This window comes from Panthera leo, chromosome A1, assembly GCF_018350215.1.
Source record: "Panthera leo isolate Ple1 chromosome A1, P.leo_Ple1_pat1.1, whole genome shotgun sequence".
NCBI lineage: Eukaryota > Metazoa > Chordata > Mammalia > Carnivora > Felidae > Panthera > Panthera leo.
The window spans coordinates 114,230,809-114,250,944 of NC_056679.1; the positions used below are offsets into that span (position 1 = coordinate 114,230,809).

Here is a 20,136-nt window from a genome sequence, read left to right on the forward strand (position 1 = left end):
ATTTGGCTATTGTTGAGAGTGCTGCTATAAACATTGAGGTACAAGTGCCCCTATGCATCAGCACTCCTGTATCCCTTGGGTAAATTCCTAGCAGTGCTATTGCTGGGTCATAGGGTAGGTCTATTTTTAATTTTCTAGGGAACCTCCACACTGTTTTCCAGAGTGGCTGCACCAATAACGCAACTTTCTATAAAACTAAAAAAGAGTAGGGATAGATATATTGGGGCGCCTGGGTGACTCAGTCAGTTAAACATCTGACTTTGACTCAGGTCATCATTTCACGGTTAGTGAGTTCTAGCCCCGTGTCAGGCTCTGTGCTGACAGCTCAGAGTCTAGAGCCTGCTTTGGATTCTATGTCTCCCTCTCTCTCTGCCCCTCCCCAACGCATACTGTGTCTGTCTGTCTGTCTGTCTGTCTCTCTCAAAAATAAATAAAACACTAAAAAAAATATTTTAAGGGTAGGGATAGATATAAAGAAGGTAGGGATTTAAATGGATTTCCCCTCCGTTTAAGTTCAAAGGAGATTCACAGATTAATTCTGACTAGCAAAGCTCTGCTCAGGACATCTGAAGCAACAAGAGAAACAGAAATTCAGCAGTAAGAATAATCTTTACTCCATGTCAGGTAACTTGTATTGTTGTGAAATCTGCAGGTCCTAGAACTGAGTTCCTGAGAGATCATCCTACCTTTCCAATTCTGGTAGAATCTGACCTCCTGGGGGAAACCCTGAAACCCAACTGATGTGTAAGAGACCTAGCATAGATATATCTGAAACTAGAAGAGATCAAGTGACTTCCCGAGATTGGCCCCAAGTTTGGTTTCAAGTTCTCACCTTGATGTATTTAGCTATCTCCTAGAGGAGCTGGAAGAACTAATTAACTGAGCCGGACAAGAAGTAACAGAAAGTGTATAAGGACAAGGCTATAAACTTGTGCCGACACTAGTCCGTGGCCAAATCTGTTTCTCACTCTGGTTCTTATTTGCACAGTACATTAGAAGAAGAGATGATGTCAACACCAGTCAAGACCAGTTATCTCAATACTCAACCCCTGGCAGGAGAATTTGTGCCCTGATTTATTTTTAGTGCTTTTCTACCTTAGTAATCCAGTCAGCTGAAGAAAAGCCAGCAACCTGACTGTTTTCTGAGCTCACCACCCTTATTTATCCCTTAGCAATCAGCAAGACATTTAGTCATCTGGAGGAGAATCTACTAGGAGTTTGGGGTTCCCATCATTTGCAAACTTTCAGAGACCACAGAGAATTACTATCCCAACCCAAGTGGAAGTAGGGGCCTGTTTCATTGGTAGCAATCTTTTACGCAAGGGAGAAAGACAGAGAGAGGTTGCTAACAAAAATACGTATGTAGAGTCTATCATTTTTATCAGCAGGGTGGAGAATAGGGTAAAAAACAAGAATTAAGCTTTTCCTTTCATGAAATGTAGACCTTAATGCTCACATTCTGCTTATTTTAAGCTTCAAATAGGACTGTTGGTAGGAATTCACAACGAATAGAGAGTATCTTTCTTATTGATATGCAGAAAGTGAAATATCAAAATATTCATCAGTCATTTCCACATTTTTGCATTTGGATTTAACCCCAAATATTTAATTTTATTTCCATCTCATACAGCTTGTGAGGACAGATTTATCCAACACCAGCTGTCCTCATATTTAAAAGCTGCACCACAAAGATAAAATTAGCATCAAGTTAGGATCATATTTCTCAGCAAGAATTCTGCTCTATGTCCCACTGATGCCCTGAGCCACAAATGACAAACCAAATACCAGCATTATTGTTGTTTTTCTTGAACAATTCCTTAGCAGCCACAGTGTGGTAGAAACTGCAAGTATCACCAAAAAAAAGAAAAGAAAAAAAAGGCATATACCCTAAACATACAGAATTATACCCATGGGTACAAACTTATTTCCAAGATTATTTCTCACCAAAATGGGTGGAAAGTATGTACTGTTTTGACAGAGTAGGGAGTAAGCGAAGTCAACTATCACAACTCCAACGCTACCATCCTTTTATTCTGGAACTTCCCTCTATAGGAATTTTCCAAACTTGCATGAGGCTCAAATTAGGCTTAAGTCTGGATAAGGTGCAACTGTACATTAAATCAAACAGTAAAGACCAAATGTCATCATCTCAGTGTTAGATATTTACTATGACAATATATTTGATAAAAAAATAATAAGGGAGAATAATCTCAAGATTCTAAAAAATTATCTGTTAAACATTCACGTTGACTGAAATCTAAATGTAAAAGTCTAATTGTAAAAGCAATGTAAAAATACATTGCTAATATTCCATGGTCAGATTGGAAGACTGTATTTCTCAACAGGCATTTTACAAGAGGAAAAAGCAAAAGTGATCAAAAAACACACAAAACATGTACCACTTCATTTATGATTAAAGAAATACAAGTCTAGGGACACCTGGGTTGCTCAGTTGGTTAAGCGTCTGACTTGAGCTCAGGTCGTGATCTCATAGCTCATGAGTTCGAGCCCCGCATCAGGCTCTGCACTGACAGTGTAAAGCCTGCTTAGGATTCTTTCTCCCTCTCTCTCTGCCCCTTCCCCGCTCTCTCTCTCTCTCTCTCTCAAAATAAATAAACAAAAATAAATAAATACAAGTCTATGAAAAAATGAGATACCACATATGAGGATTATAAGGAAGTTATTCTCAAGTAAATATTAAGGATATACTATTTCACACAGGACAATGAGGCATAACTATTAAAATGTGAAATGTATGTGCTTTACTCCCCCTTGTAACTCCACTACTACAGATATACCTAGAAAAGTATGCAAAGGTGTGTTTATAAAGATGCTCACTTAAGGGGTGCCTGATTGGCTTTTTTGGAAAAGCATGTGACTCCTGATCTCAAGGTCGTGAGTTCAAACCTCACAATGGGTGTGGAGTCTACTTAAAATAAAAATTAAAAAAAAAAAAGATGCTCACTTAAATATGGTTTTAACAACTCCAATATTCTTCAACAGTGAATTGATAAATATTATAAATCACATAAAAAATTCTATGTAGGAATTTAAACAATAGATTTTTATGTGCTGCTATCAAATGATAACACAAATATATTAAGTAGAAAAGCAAGGTATAATATATATAGTATGACTGCATTTATGAAATAATAAAATTATACACAAAACTGTATATGTGTATAATTATATACCTGGAAGGATACTAAGAAACTTAGTAATAGAAATTGGAGACTGGAAAGGGTCAACTTCTACTTTTCACTTTATACTTTCTGTATGCTCTAAATTTTTAGAATTTTTGCCTTAAACATCTGCTACTTTTATTTTTAAAAATGTTCTGGCAAAAAAATCCTTTGGCATTCATAGGTCTGTTTCCATTTTCTGGAAAATTCATTTGCATGAAACATCCCAAGTCCTTAAAAATTATTTATGAATCAAAAGAATTAAATTATACTCAGAGTAGTTTGTAGTGTTGCCTATATTTTATTGTATTCTGGTTCTCTGAAAATTCCTGAAATTTGGTAGAATTGGCCAGAATTCCACTCATTTACTATGACAGATAACAAAAAGGATACCATTTTCATACATCACTGTTATTTTTATTTTTTTATTTTTTTATTTATTTTTTTAATGTTTATTTATTTTTGAGACAGAGAGAGACAGAGCATGAACGGGGGAGGGGCAGAGAGAGAGGGAGACACAGAATCCGAAACAGGCTCCAGGCTCTGAGCTGTCAGCACAGAGCCCGACGCAGGGCTTGAACTCACAGACCGCGAGATCGTGACCTGAGCCGAAGTCAGACGCTCAACCGACTGAGTCACCCAGGTGCCCCCATCACTGTTATTTTTAAAAGGGAATTGACCTTCCAGAATATATTTCTTCATATCATGTTGTCATTTCAATGATTTAAAAATATTTAATGTTATATGATCTAATGTCAGGAGAATATTAGGTCTGACAATACTCTAAGAATATTAAATTCCTTCAAGACATTCATAAAAAGGACCTCTGTGGCAACCATCAGTTTGTTCTCTGTATTTATAGGTCTGATTCCACTTTTTATTTATTTATTTATTTATTTTTGATTCATTCATGAGTGGAATCATTTGTCTTTCTCGGCCTGACTTCCTTCATTTAGCATAGTACCCTCTAGGTCCATCCATGTATTCTCAAATTGCACAATCTCATCCTTTTTTTTTTTTTTTTTTTTAATTTTTTTTTAATGTTTATTTATTTTTGAAGGAGAGAGAGACAGAGTGTGAGCGGGGGAGGGGCAGAGAGAGAGGGAGACACAGAATCTGAAGCAGGCTCCAGGCTCTGAGCTGTCAGCACAGAGCCCGACGCGGGGCTCGAACTCACAAACTGCGAGATCATGACCCGAGCCGAAGTCGGATGCTTAACCAACTGAGCCACCCAGGCGCCCCTCATCCTTTTTTATAGGTGTGGAATATTCATTCCACTGTGTGTGATACATATATACTGCATTTTCCTTACCTATTCATCTACTGATACATATTTAGGTTGCTTCCATGTCTTAGCTATTATAAATAATGCTGTAATAAACATTGGGGTACATATATCTCTTATAGTTAGTGTTTTCACTTTCTCTGGGTAAATATCCAGTAGCAGAATCATTGAATCATATGGTATTTCCATTTTTAATTTTTTGAGGAACCTCCACAATGTTTTCCATAGTGGCTATACTAATTTATATTCCCACCAAGAGTGCACAAGGCTTCCTTTTTCTCCACATCTTTGCCAACATTTGTTGTTTCTTGTCTTTTGGATTTGAGCCATTCTAAGAGGTATGAGGTTATGGTTGCCAAAGGTAAGGGAGGCGAGGGACTCGGCAAAATGGGTGAAGGAAGAAGGGAGATACAGGCCTCGAGTTACGGAATGAGTAAATCACAGGAATAAAAGGCAGAGTAAAAGGAATACAGTCAATGATACTGTTTTTTGTTTGTTTTTGTTTTGAGAGAGAGCAAGAGAGGGGGAGGCACAAAGGAAGTGGGAGAGACAGAATCTTAAGCAGGCTTCACGCCCAGTGTGGAGCACCACACAGGACTCGATCTCAGGACCATGAGATCGTGACCTGAGCCAAAAGTGACAGTTGGATGCTTAACCAACTGAGGCACCAGGCCCCTCTACAGTCAATGATACTGTAAAATGGATATAATGGGACAGATGGTAGCTACACTTGCAGTGAACATAACATAATGTATAAACTTGTCAAATCATTAAGTTGTACACCTGACACTTGTGTAACGTTGTATGTCAACTATACTTAAATAAGTGACCTCTGACCTCAGGTGCAATAATCCAAGGACATAACACTGAGCAAACGGCAAGCAAGTATGTTCTTCTGATGTGGGAAAGTACTCTGTAAATTACTAAGTAGAAGAGAAATTTAGATTAGCAGTATATTAGTGTATTTGTTGGGGCTATTACCTTACCTGATTTTACACATCTCAGGCTGGACATAGGAAAACTATTCAGTTTATCTGCATTTTGACATACTGCACAGAAAAGCCTTCCACAGATGTAGGCTGAGATGACAACTTTAATTTCCTTCTCTTCCTTTCGGCAGACCCATTAGATATGATAGATTCTCCATGATGTTACTTTGCAGTATCATAAATGTGTGCATGTGGTTTTTTTTTAAAGGGACCTAAGGTGCCTAACACATATAATAATTTATATTATAAATTATAGATTAACATGCCTGACCCTTCTTTATTTCCTTATTTGTAGGAAATAATAAAATGAATCTTGTGAACCCCTTATTCAACCCAAGAACGGGAACAATACCAATAACCGACATTATCTATGTGCTTCTCCCCTAAAGCTAACCCCCACCCTCCTTCCCTCAATTGTAACCAACAATCCTTTATTTTGTGTATACTATTTTAACTACCTTATGGTAAAATGTGAGAATTAAACAAGATGAATTCCTACCTTCATCTATGAATATTACAATGATTTTGATGAAGGGCATTAGACCCTTTGGGAAATACACAGATACCTGAGATACCAAAGCAAGCACCATACCTGACACTCAATACATTCTGGTTGAATTGGATCTATCAAAAAAAATTTACCAAGTACATAGTTTATGACTGCATCCTTAAATAAACAAGGGATTGGTGGTGATCTCTCAGAATTTGGGCAGACTAAAGAGATTTATGAACCAAACAACTCCCCAGCACCCCACTCAGGGCCACTCTGTCAAACAGGTAGCTTCCTGGTTGCCAGCCCTCTCCTCTCTCTCCTTTCTGCAACTTTTTCTCAATTGGCATTAAGGGCCAGAAGTTGAGTCTCTGATACTTGATAGTTAATATGAAACTTCCATCCGCTCTGTCCTACACATGATGACAAATAAATCTCCCTTAAGTGCAGGCCCTGTCATGTTATTCTATACTAGTACAGAAACCCACAATGATTCCTTAAGAGACATATCTCCTAAATCCCTACCCTGGTACTCAAAGCCCTTTGAGATCTGATCCTAACCAATCTTTCCAACCTTCTCTATCCTGTTAAACTGACCTACTTGTTATTCCCTATGCATGCCTCCCATTTTAACCAATGTTAAGATTCTGCTCATGCTATTGATCAAAGTATAGTCTGTAGACCAGCAGCATCAGTTTTATCTGGGAGCTTGTGAGAAATGAAGGATCTCAGGCCCCAACCCAGACCTACTAAATCAGAATCTGCATTTTAATAAGATTCTCAGGTGATGCAAATGCATGTTAAATTTTGAGAACAACTGTAAAACTATCAAATGTTCTTCCATGGTGCTTGAAATTGTTATTATCTCCCTGCAGAACACATGAGCACCTAGAAAGCAAAGCGCTATCCAAATTATGTACCTAAGATATGCTGTTCAGCCCTCAGAAATTAAGGAATGCACTAAGTGAATACTCAACAAAGTTCTACAGATTGACTAATTTGGTTTCAGTAATGCAGCTAAAAAGATAACTAAAATCACCATCCTTCACTCTATGGTCTGACAAATCAGAATAAACACAGACATCATACTCACAATACACACACAGTCTTTTAGGGATAGAATTCTTAACAGGAAATAAAACTGTAAAAGAAAGTGATGCTAAAGCCTGACATAAACATCCAAACTGTTTTTGGGTCAACTAGACAATCACTCTAAGTTCCTTTAAACTAGAACTGAGGACCCACACTTACTTGATGGGCTCTAAGGTCATTTTGGACTCTAATATTTAAGGAGTCTATGATTCTAGGGAACATCACTTCTGCACTGTCCCAGAAGTGACTGGACAAATCAAGGAGAGCCCTGAGATTAAGTCTGAAGCTGCAAAGCCTGACTTCCTCTCTTAGTTCTCTCTAAACCCCAGCTTCTCTGTACCCTCCCTGAAAAGCTCCTGCTCTGCACATGTGTCTGCTATTATGACCCATGCCCCACCCCACCCCCATCTCCTGGCACTTCAAACTTCCCTTTGCCTCCATGAGCTGTCACTGTCACACTTCTCTCCCCTAGTCTGTACTTAGCTTCTCAGTCTTTCACACAGTTCAACACTGCCAAGGTGACAATGAGCTAAATTAATCTGTGCTAAAAGAAGAAAGTTAGGAGAGAAATATGTCCTGCTAACCTGTCCTAATCAGCAAGAGTCTCCTTCCTGTGTGTAAATCTTTAAGAACTTTCTGGAGAAAAGTGAGGTGAGGTATCATTAAATCATACTCTGTAGTGAAGGGACAGGACAAAGGGAGAATCTGCCCTTTGGACCTCTTAAATATTTTTATTCAATGAACATAGTTTCAATTTTATCTCTGCCAAGGGCCTCTGATATGGGTCTTTGGGGCTTTGACCCAAAGCTATTTCACATCTCAAAAATGGAATCATTACAGTTACCACACATCTCTCCCACATTTTGCAAATAGCTTTTTGCACACTGTCCAGTTCAATTTATATCAACACATCATATTTTCTTACACACCTAAGCAGTAAACAGAATACTGTCAGAGTTAAGTTTTTAACCCAGTGTCCTGTGTATGAGATTATTCGTGGACAATTCTGCTCATCCTTATAAGGTCCCTCCTGAACTCAAAGGCTAGTTACAAAGTTGAACTTCAGGCTTTCCCTCAGAACCTAGGTACCCTTTCCTCTGATTTCCCAAGAAATATACAGGTCAGGGAAGTATATTTCTCATGATAGAGGTTAAGAGCTCTCTGAACTAGAGATGGACTATGTGGATTTTATTGCTGGCTTCACCACTCACTAGCTATGTGACTTTGGGCAATCTGTATAACCTGTATAAGCTGATTCTTCCTCACTTATAAAATGAGAATAATAGTAATTGTACATCTTGGGGTTTGTGAAGAATGAATAATGAAAAGCATATAAAGTGGTTAATACAGTGCCTGGGTATTAATCTTATTTTACAATTGTTAAAAATCATAACTCAGAACAGATTGTACATGGTCTTTTTTTTTTTTTTAATTTGCAAAGCCTGCTTAAGGCTACAGATTCCTCTCTCTGGAACTCTTCTAGTTACACATAGCTCTAGCACATGCCGCTGTCCATGTGGTGGGTAACCTGACTCCCATCTAAGGACAGTATGTGGTCTTAGCTGTCCTGTGCACACAGTATTCCTCTTGGCAATAACTCCATGTGTGTGTAGGGCAAACAGAAATGGAAAGGCCTCTTTTAAAAGTCAGGCATGATTTTATAACATAAAAACTTACATACTCAAGGAGTGGCATCGAAAAGGACAAATATCCTCTATGTTAGGTGAAATATAAAAGGAAATAAAAGTTTTAAGGTTAAATATTAGTCTCTTCTGAACTTAGCAGGATGGGAAAGACATTAGGAGGAATCTAATCTCCCCCACCTCCAAGATGACTTCCCAACTGGCTTATCTACTTCAGAGTGCAACCACCAGAGAGGGTAACATTTGGGCTAAAGTAATGGCTCTTACTGTTTTTTTTATTGTTTATTTTATTTTATTTTAATTATTTTTTTTAATATATGAAATTTATTGTCAAATTGGTTTCCATACAACACCCAGTGCTCATCCCAAAAGATGTCCTCTTCAATGCCCATCACCTACCCTCCTCTCCCTCCCACCCCCCATCAACCCGCAGTTTGTTCTCAGCATAAGAGTCTCTTATGCTTTGGCTCTCTCCCACTCTAACTTCTTTTTTAAAAACAAGAGAAAGGCTGGAGAAATTGGTATCTTTGTATGCACCACTCTATCAGAGTATTAATATATATATAAAACAGGTACGTTTTGATGTGGGCTTGAGGAAGTGATAGCTTTGGAGGGCCCAATCTAAAGAAAGAAAACTCTAACTACGGGAAAGGGTTCTGGAGAGTCAGTGATGACAGAGGTGGAGAGAGCTTACAAAATATAAACTTTCATCAATTTGGTAGGTCTGCCAAAAGTTGGATTGAAGGTGGCTGACTGCTTCCAAGACAGTTAACTCTAAGCAAGTCTTCTCCTGACATCCCTCATCAGCACAGTCACTGCCAGTGCTGGAGAATGAGACCATAAGATAATGCAGATTATTCTCCTAGAGTCTAGGCCTCTGCCACCACGGCTCCTTTGCCCCAGGGCTGGTTCAGTTTCAATATTTTATGCTCAAGTAATAAAAAAGAATCTACCAAACCCAACCATGAGCTAAATTCAAAAACTCTAACAATACTAAGTAAAAAGTAGCTTGCCACATAATTCAAACCAAACATCTGTTTGTCTTAGTATTTGAGTCATAAGACCAGAATTTTTTATAACAAGAATTCTATAAATTGAGTTTTTGACAACTAGTTCCCATACTGCCATAACTGAGGGTCCAAGAAATCACAACAAAACAAACTGAGAGAAGTTTCCCTTCAAAAGACAAAGAATAGTGGCATCTGGGTGGCTCAGTTGACTAAGCATCCAACTTCTCATTTTGGCTCAGGTCATGACCTCACAGTCTTGAAATCGAGCTTCGAGTTGGGCTCCTTGCACTGGGCATGGAGCCTGCTTAAGATTCTCTCACTCTTCCTCTGCCCCTCCCCCGGCTCATGCTCATGCATGCTCTCTCTCTGCCACCCTCTCTCTCAAAAAAAAAAAAAAAAGAGAGCGAGAGAGAGAGAGAGAAAGAAAGAAAGAAAGAAAGAAAGAAAGAAAATAAATAAATAAATTATTGCAACACTTGCTCTTAGAGCCCTATGCCAGGTGAGAAATTCAAGAGAAATTCAACTACCCTGGGGCCACCATCATGTGAAAAATCCAAGCCACAGGAAGAAGCCCTGGAGGAAGAGATTCCATGTGAAGAGAAAAAAAGAAAGACAAACACAAAGACAGACACTAAGCAGCACCAAGGTGCCAGACATGTTAGTAAGGAAAATATCCTGGAAAAATGCATTTTCTAGGCCCAGCTGCCCCAACTGACAACATGTGGATCAGAAATGAACTACTCAGCTAATGCTTCTCCAATTCCTGACCTAAAACAAGTCACAAAAGCAAAGACCATACACCTCAAAAGAGCCCCTTAGTCAGCAAGAGTTTCAAGGTACGTCACAGTTTTTTCCAAGCCCACTCAGATCTCAGCACCAGAGAGAGGAAGTAGTGACATTCCTGCTCATGACCAGGCATCATGTTGGAGAAGCATTCTGAGAAAGGCCATGCACAATGTGGACCCTGATAATAGGAAAACCAGAACAGTAAAGGTTGAGACACATAGAGAGCCAAACAGAACTCTGTATGCTACTTAGAATCTAGTAGTTATCTTTTAAAACAGTTTTGTAGAGGGGCACCTGGGTGGCTCAGTCAGTTAAGCCTTCGACTTCGGCTCAGGTCATGATCTCACGGTTCATGAATCGGAGCCCCGTGTCAGGCTCTGTGCTGACAGCTCGGAGCCTGGAGCCTGCTTCAGATTCTGTGTCTCTGTCTCTCTCTGCACTTCCCCCACTTGCACTCTGTCTCTATCTCTCAAAAATAAATAAACAGTAAAAATAATAATGATAAAAATTTTTTAAATAAAATAGCTTTGTAGAAAGACGAATGCATAAAAAAGATGTAGTGTATACACACACACACACACACACACACACACACTGGAATATTGCACAGCCATAAAAAAGGATGAGATCTTGCCATTTGCAACAACATAGATAAACCTAGAGGGTATTTTGCTGAGTGAAATAAGTCAAACTGAGAACAACAAATACCATATTATTTCACTCATGTGTAATCTAAAAAACAAAACAAATGAATACAAACAAACAAAAAGCAGAATCAGACCTAAAAATATAGATAACTGGAAGCTGCCAGAGAGGAGGGGGTGGGTGAGGACACGCGCAAAATGGATGCAGGGGAGTAGGAGATATGGGCTTTCAGTAATATATTAAATAAGTCATAGGAATAAAAGGCACATCATAAGAAATAGAGCAATGATATTGTAAAAGCATCATATGGTGACAGACGGCAGCTATACTTGTGAAGAGAATAGTATAACATAAAAAGATGTTAAATAGATGAATCACTATGTTGTACACCTGAAACAACATAACTTGTGTCAACTATACTCAAATAAAAAATTAACAAAAAATAAAAATCAAATTAAAAAGCTGCATTGACTTAGTAGTTTTACATCAAAACACCATTTAGTTACTGCAGAAAACCATAAGAACTCGGACAGTGAATATTTTATACTAACACGGAGAGACATGACTGCTAATTTCCTTAGTATAGATCTATTTGGCACTGTGTAAAACCAAGAATTTTGACAAACTTAAGGGAAGAGCAAAACATTAAGTATGATCAGGTAAAATCTCTAGTTGTCTAGAAAACAACAGCCCATGCTTCACATTAGTTTAAAAATAAAAACAGGTGGGGTGCCTGGGTGGCTCAGTCAGTTAGGCATCCGACTTCGGCTCAGGTTATGATCTCACAGTCCGTGAGTTCAAGCCCCGTGTCAGGCTCTGTGCTGACAGCTCAGAGCCTAGAGCCTGTTTCAGATTCTGTGTCTCCCTCTCTCTCTGACCCTCCCCCGTTCATGCTGTCTCTCCCTGTCTCAAAAACAAATATTAAAAAAAATAAAAAATTTAAAAAAAATAAAAATAAAAACAGGTAATTTCTTTTTTTTTCTTTCTGAAAAGCAAGACAGAAAGAACAAAAAATGGAGAGACAGAACCAAGCATGAAGGTAGTATGGTAAAGCATAAAGACATCTGGAAAAATAAAAACGCACTATTGCTAGAAAATGGTCTAGATAAACGGGAAGAAATGAGGTCCGTTGGTACAACTCCCTATGTACTACAACTTTCTTAAGAACTTTCCAAAACCATCATCAAAATACTCAGTGTCAAACACCATCTTTTCTTAAAACCTGAGTCTGTTCACAGGCCAAATCTATTCATTTCTGCAGGGCACCCATGGGCCACAGACAGGAGGAACTCTGCCATTGCTCAAAAACTGGTAGAAATCAGTGGCACCTGGGTGGCTCAGTCAGTTAAGCATCCAATTCTTGGTTTTGACTCAGATCATGATTTCACAGGTTTGAGCCCCACATTGGGCTCTGTGCCAACCTCAAGAAGCCTGCTTGGGATTCTCCCTCTCTCTCTGCCCCTCCCCTGCTCTGTCTCTCTCAAATTAAATAAATAAACTTCCTGAAAAAGTGACAGAAATCATCACACATAGACACAACTCACAACTCCTTTTCTAACTGAACTCAGGTACTTCTTTCCTCAACTACTACTTCTTCCTCCTCTTGCTCTGTTAGGTATAATGTGAAAACAAACAGTGTCTTCGCGGAATCGGGTGCTTTGTGGACAATGCAAATTAATGAGCTTTCTGTAAATATGCGTTACTTAGTATGGGACTTGTTATCAAGCAAGAGATAAACATTTAAGATAAACACTAAATCATAAAATAGGCAAACAAAAAACATATTGAAACAGCACAATAAACTTCTCCATCAAGTCAAATAAGTAACACTTAAGAAGAATGCACCAACTTTAGCTTACTATGTGAATTTTCACTATGTTTTCTCACTACAATGTGACATTTTAAGACACTGAAATATATGTTGCTAATCTGTCTTATATCACTTCTCTTTCCCCAATTTTTGCCTAATGTAGCTACTATCAGATTCTTCAGTTGTTCACTTTTAAATAGCTCAAATGGTCTATTTTTCAGACCACTGCACCTACATTATATCCATGAAGCTAGTATAACTCTGCAGACATCCTAGCTATTCATGCAATGTTATAAGGGCATCAGCATTGTTCATTTGTATGATCTCTATGTATCTTGTCATCTTTCCAGGGTAAGACTGCCAAGTCTTGGACTCTTCATTTGGTGGAGTCTAATTCTGTTCTCTCTACAAAGAGGTAGGGTTACACTCAGCAAAGGTTACCATTTACGTGAGCCATGAAGCCTGCTAGCATAACTCATCATGAAAGTAAAATCCCTAGTTATTTTTTCTCTCAAGGACATCCCGAGTGCTACCTAAAATCAAGAAGGAACTCTTCAGGACAAGTTGTGTGTAGGGCCCACACATATTTAGAATCCACATTTTCACTTTGATACTCTGGAGTGTGGCATTATTTCATAGCAGTCAAGCAAAGGTTGCTTTTTTTCCCTTTGAAAACCTCCTTTTCTAATCCCTAGAGGAAAATACATGAGAATTGAATTCAAAGACTACAGTAGCTTTAGCAACAGAACTCAATATTTTAAAATGAGCTTTCATTTAAAAATTCTTCCTTTTCTAGAAATAGAGGAGAGGTAGTGTTCTCACATTCAGTTTTGTTTCATCACTTAACCAAATGAGTTCTGAAAGGTTTGCTTTCATAAATAAGTAACACTTTTAACCATTTAAGTAATTTCTAAAACTCAGCTCATCTTTCAGACCTCTGGGTTCTGGAGTAGCCTAAGTGCCACCACTTCTGCTTTTAGGTCCAGTGTGCATCTTTCTTTCTTTTATCCTCTGATAGAATTTCATCTGCTCAGGTAATTACAGAAATCAGACATTTTAAAGCATAATCAGGCCCTGAGAATTTAAAAATACTTAAAAAGAGCTAAGAGACCTAGAAGAAATTTCAGGGACCATCTCACTTCTCACTTCTCATTAGATATGAGAAAACTGAGACCCCAAAGGGTCTTGCCCAAGGTCATATAACTAATTGACTGATCTAGAATCAAAATCTAGATCTTCTCAATCCTGAATTAGCACTCTCTCTCCCAAATTACCTGGTCTCTCTATATTTTCATCCTTTTCAATACGATCTTCAGACACAGATTGTTTAATTCATGCTAACCCAAAGTAAGATGCAGGGTACTTCTTGGTTCCATTAGTTATCACCATCTCCTTTCATTGGCTGGAAGATCAGAGACAGGAGAGGAAGTCCTGCCAGGCCTCCTCACTCCATGGATTAAGTGACAGCATGGGCTGTCTGGTGCCTTGCCCAGGAAGTCTGATTGTTCCTGCTTAGAACAGGAAGTATCTGGAATGTTAGGAGGCACAGTATCACCTTCCCTTTATAAGGACTGGATTTTCTATTTTTTGTTCTCATTTGCCTAGGGACATCAGACAATTTCAAGCTGGGCAAAAACCTAAATCTCATCCACTACCAAGACTATTCTGTTGATGTTTTCTAGCTTCTCCTATGAGACATGCCAAGGGGCTTAGAGGAAACTCTAGCCTCTTGAACCAACTGACCTTATATTTATTTATAAGGCATGTTTCTTCCAAGAAGTTCCAAAAGTTTCATACACACTCTCTCACTTGATCCTTCCCTTCCCATGAGGGGAAGCATTTCATTTTTATCTTCCTGCCACAGCCACAGTGTCCCTGATGTATACACAATTTCTCTCCAGGGTCTAACACTCAAAGGTTAGAGTCTCTAGAAGCCACACATTCTCAGCTGAAGTATCAGCCAACTGCACTATTCTAGGCACTAGGGTGCCTAGTGTTCACCAGAGTGAACAGCTCCATGACTTCATGGAGCTTACATACAAAGTAAAAAGGCTGTTTCATTACCCACTGAATTCAGAACCATAAATACAATGGATCCTGATAAAAGAAAAACAATCACTACAGTCTCAACTACTGAGAGGAATATCCACAGTTTTACATTTATCTGGTAATACAGAATCTATTTGCTAGGGGTGTATATGGATTGCACTAGAAGACAGGAGATTTGTATTCTAATCCTGACTCCTGTACCAACAAATTGCATGACCTTGAGCAAATAATGTAACCTCTCTGGCCCTTAATTTTATTTTTTGAAGATGATAGGCAAGATTTCCCATGTCTTTCTTGATCTTCAATGACTGGTGATGGGTTAACTCCACCTAGGATGGCTGGTATGGTATGAAGATTTACTGCCAACATCAGAAGAGAAGGAATCTACTTCAGTCGTTCTTATTTGTAGGATGGGGTTGAAGGCAAAAGCGCAAAACACTACACACCTTCTAAGATTATTAATAGCATCTCCCTATGCATTAACCTATGAAATCAATCAGTGCCACACCTACTCTCTGTTCAACACTGGGATAGATACTTTGAGGATGGGAGACATTTGAAAAGATCTTTAATGTTAAGGAGCTTCCAAATGAAAGTACCCAATAGTAAATAACTCAAAACAAAAGTGTATGAAAGAGGTTTTTAAGTTCACAAGAGAAGGAAATCAAAGAGAGCTAAATTAGAAACCCCTGAGGAAAGGTGGAACTTTACCTGTATCTATGCATAACAACCACTATCACAACAATAATGGCAGCTAACATTTATTGAGTGCTTGATATGTGGTATATGTATGCATTAAGTACTTCTGTGGGCTATCTCATTTAATCCTCAAAACAACCCCAGAAATAAATGCTATTTTTGTGCCTATTTTACAGAATGGGAAACATGAGGCTTAGAGAGAAGCCTAATATACTTGATAAATAGTAAATCCAGGCAATGTGATCCCATAGTGTTCCTCACCATTGAATGGCTATGGAATGCTTTCTCCACAAGTGACATAAAGAGATAAGCACAGTATCTGGCAGCTTAATGTTCCCTGTATTATTTGTTTTCTTTTTCTACCCACCCCCCACAAGTATTTACCCCACCACTACACATTCCCATCCCAACTCACATACCTACACACTTCATATTTTCCAATTTTAACATCCTTCTAAGTTCTGTTGAAGGTCGACTCTGGGAATGAAGTTTTCTCACAACAGTCAAGCTTGGTCATAGTACATATTTCTAACAGCCTACTGGATGACTGGTTCTGTGCTATTCTGCGAGGTCACTGGCAGTATTTAATGTCTATGACATTAACACTTTTGATGTCTTACAGCACTGTTAAGGTAGTTTCTATATTATTATTATACATCTTCTGCATTGTTAAGGTAGTTTCTATATCATTATTATACATCTTCTGCATGACTGATCTTTTCATACAGTTTCATTGTGACAGCTAACTCTAAATTCCTTTGTGTTGTTCCTGGGGTCTTAGCATAGAAGACATCAGAAAGTATTCAAAAGTTCAAAAGCTGAGGTGTTTCAAGTGGCCCCGCCCCAGACTGCACAGAATTCTCAACACAGCCAAAGGGCAAGCAGGCCCAAGCCTGGGCATTCTGGCAAGTCACCCACCAGAATGACAGAAGGCCAGTCAACAAACACAACTCTGGCATGACTAACAGGAAGGGGGTCGGGAGTCTCAGTTCCCTTTCTTCAATGTTCAATGTTACTAAAGAAAATAAAGACTCAGCACAGGGGCGCCTGGGTGGCGCAGTCGGTTAAGCGTCCGACTTCAGCCAGGTCACGATCTCGCGGTCCGTGAGTTCGAGCCCCGCGTCAGGCTCTGGGCTGATGGCTTGGAGCCTGGAGCCTGTTTCCGATTCTGTGTCTCCCTCTCTTTCTGCCCCTCCCCCGTTCATGCTCTGTCTCTCTCTGTCCCAAAAATAAAAAAAAAAAAAAAAAAAAAAGTTGAAAAAAAAAAAAAAAAAAGACTCAGCACAATGTGGTTCCCAGTCAAAAAAACAAAAAGCTGACGTGTTTGTGAAGTTTTCATTCATTAGAAAAATGATCCAAGTCAAATAAATACAGGCAACACTTCGAGGTTTGAATCTACCCTGTTTAGAGAGTCTTCAGGTACAGACTCTGTGACCAATTTTGGACATAAAGGTAATCTACACGTTTGCAATTCCTTTAGCACATGTACTCTCACAGAACTGAACCTATCTTCTTCTGAACTACTAAATTATAATTCTACCTGTTCAAAATAAAAAAAAAAAAACTGGGGCACCTGGGTGGCTCAGTCGGTTAAGCATCTGACTCTTGATTTTGGCTCAGGTCATGAATTCACAGTTAGTGAGTTCGAGCCCTGCATCAGGCTCTGCGTTGACAGGGCTGATCCTGCTTGGGATTCTCTCTCCCCTCCCTACCCGCCACTCTCCAACCCCACCCCCCACTCTGCCCCTCCTCTGCTCTCTTTCAGAAATAAATAAACATTTAAAAAATAAAAGAAAAAACAAACAATCCTAAAAAAAAAAAAAGACAACTCCAGTTCAAAGATTTTTTTTAATCTTTTACTTTATAAAATAATGTAAGTCAGTCACTTAACTAACTGAGTCACCTAGGCGCCCCTAGTAAATATTTTACATCACCAAAATTTTAGTTATAAAACTTCAAGATGATAAGGGAATTTTTAAAGACTGAAAAAGCCACTAAGAATTATGAGATTATGTATTAAGGTTAAAAGGAGATTAATCTTATTCTAATGGATGGCATCAAACACTATATGTAGAAGATTTTTTTTTAAGTGGGAACTAATTTTTTTTTTCATTAAAGTTCTATAGTATACGGGTGCCTGGGAGGCTCAGTCAGTTAAGTGTCCAACTTCAGCTCAGGTCATAATCTCACAGCTCGTGAGTTTGAGCCCTGAGTCAGGCTCTGTGCTGACAGCTCAGAGCCTACAGCCTGCTTCAGATTCTGTCTCCCTCTCTCTCTGCCCCTCCCCCACTCACACTCTGTCTCTAAATAAACATTAAAAATTTTTTTAAAAAAGCACTGAAGTATAAAGTGACCTTAGAGCCTGGGTTTTCTGGAATAGTTACAATTTCAAATATTCTACTTCCATAAGCGAATGGCTTTCTGAAAATCGTATTATTTTGTTATTCAGGCTAGTCTGTATATCTCTTCCATCTCTTCTATCTGAAAATAAAATAAAAGTTCTTTGTGGGATCATGTGATCTACATGTTGGTTTGGATAAATAAATCATCATAGACATAGCAGGGGAAAAAATATCAGGTTACAAATTTAAGAGATCCTGACTCTAATGTCTATTGAATTACTGCCTATGAAATGACCACTAGACTTTCAAATAGCTAACACAGAGGAAATATAATCAATACTAAGAGTTGCAGTACCTGTGAGGAAAACCAAAATACTAGCGCAGAAGCCTGATTGTTCTTAATACTAAGAACCGAGATATATTTCCCTATTAAGTACTTACTCATAGAGATAATATGAACATTGACAACATCCTTCAACACAGCAATGTGCTTCAATGGATTTCTTATTATAATAAATATGCTGAAGACTTTTGACCAAAACACAAATTCACAGACACCAACATCTGCCCTCTGAAATGTTGTTTTTGGGAAGTGACTCAGTACCTTTTCTGGATGCCAACTGCTATAGCTCTGTAAAGGTAAATGTCTGGATTTTTTAAACTGAAAATATTAAAGTAGTTCCATCCTTAGTCAAGAATTCAGATGTTCTGGATTGACCTACTGCCTGTAACTAATTTGCTGGTTCTGGCGTGAATACAATATAGTTGAATTAAATTTTATTAAATTCCAGTGAGATCCAGACAGAATTTCTTTTTTCTCTTTCTTACAAGGGAAGAGCAAAGAAAACGTTTCTCTCTGTGATTGTGCATGGAATATGCTACAGAAATGTCAGAGTAAGTAAAGAATGTGAATGTGCATTTGTTGCAATAAGAATATAAAGGAAATTCTACTTTAAAAAAATACACCAGGGTCACCTGGGTGGCTCAGTTGGTTAAGCATCTGACTTCACGTCAGGTCATGAGCTCCCAGTTCATGGGTTTGAGCCCTGAAGCAGACTTTGTGCTGACAGCCCAGAGCCTGGAGCCTGTTTCAGATTCTGTGTCTCCCTCTCTCTCTCTCTGTCACTCCCCCACTTAAGCTTTGTCTCTCTCTCTCTATCAAAAATAAATAAACCATTTTTTAAAAATTTTAAAAATAAATGAACACACCAAAAAAACTCCTAAACTTTCCTAAACTTTAATGTGATTATTTGCTTTATAAATTATATCTTCCACATAATTTAAGTGTTCAGTAACAGCTCACTGATTATCAGACTAAGACAAAGGAAATTTAAAGCAGAACTATTAAGAGCCATAATCTACTAATTGATCAAAAAGAAAAAAGCTAAAATTATAATGCAAATCAAAAACAAAAGGATTATAAGTGAAAATGTGATACATTCAAATGAATACAGTGAAGCATTTCTATCAAAGCTGCCTCTAATATTTCTTTCACTGGACTGTGTTTGGTTTTGTTTCTACAACAGGATAAAGAAGAAAACCACTAGAGTTTCTTTGACCATCAGTTCCCTGGTTAATGAAACCTCCAACATCAGATCAAGTTATTCTACCTTAGTTCAACCACTGTATATTGACCCCCAAAGGGTATGTTCAGTTTTAAAAGCCTTCTGAGGGGTCCCAGTAATGGAGACACAGGCCCAGAGAAAAAGGAATTAATGCAACTTTCTTAAAAAGTATACATGAGGGGAACCTTCAGCTGCATGACCTCAAAAAAGAACAAGAAAGAAATCCACAGGTCTCAGAAATAACTCCATGGTAGTTCTGTGGGTCAGCCATTTGTTTATGTGCCAGATCATAAGAGACAGTTGGTTTCTAGGAGCTCAGTCCCATAAAAGAGTATTCCAACTATCCATGGAATGAATTCCCTTTTAATTAAAAGAAGAGGGGAGGGGGGCAGGGAGATGCTTTTACAAAGGCCTAAAAAAGAAGACAAGAGCAACTGTATAGAGGAGGAAAAAAAAGCTAGTCAGTAAAACTTACAAGTTATTTATGCCTTTTATATACAGTCTCTACATAATTGCCAAAACTCATTTCCCAAATGTAATTGCCTAGTG

At 38.4% G+C, this 20,136-nt stretch overlaps 1 protein-coding gene across 2 annotated transcripts in view; it reads right to left on the reverse strand.

Moving 5' to 3' along the window:
- KLHL3 (kelch like family member 3) overlaps positions 1–20,136 on the reverse strand; it is a 280,869-nt gene that overhangs the window by 236,571 nt on the left and 24,162 nt on the right. The gene's annotated exons all lie outside the window — the stretch shown is intronic.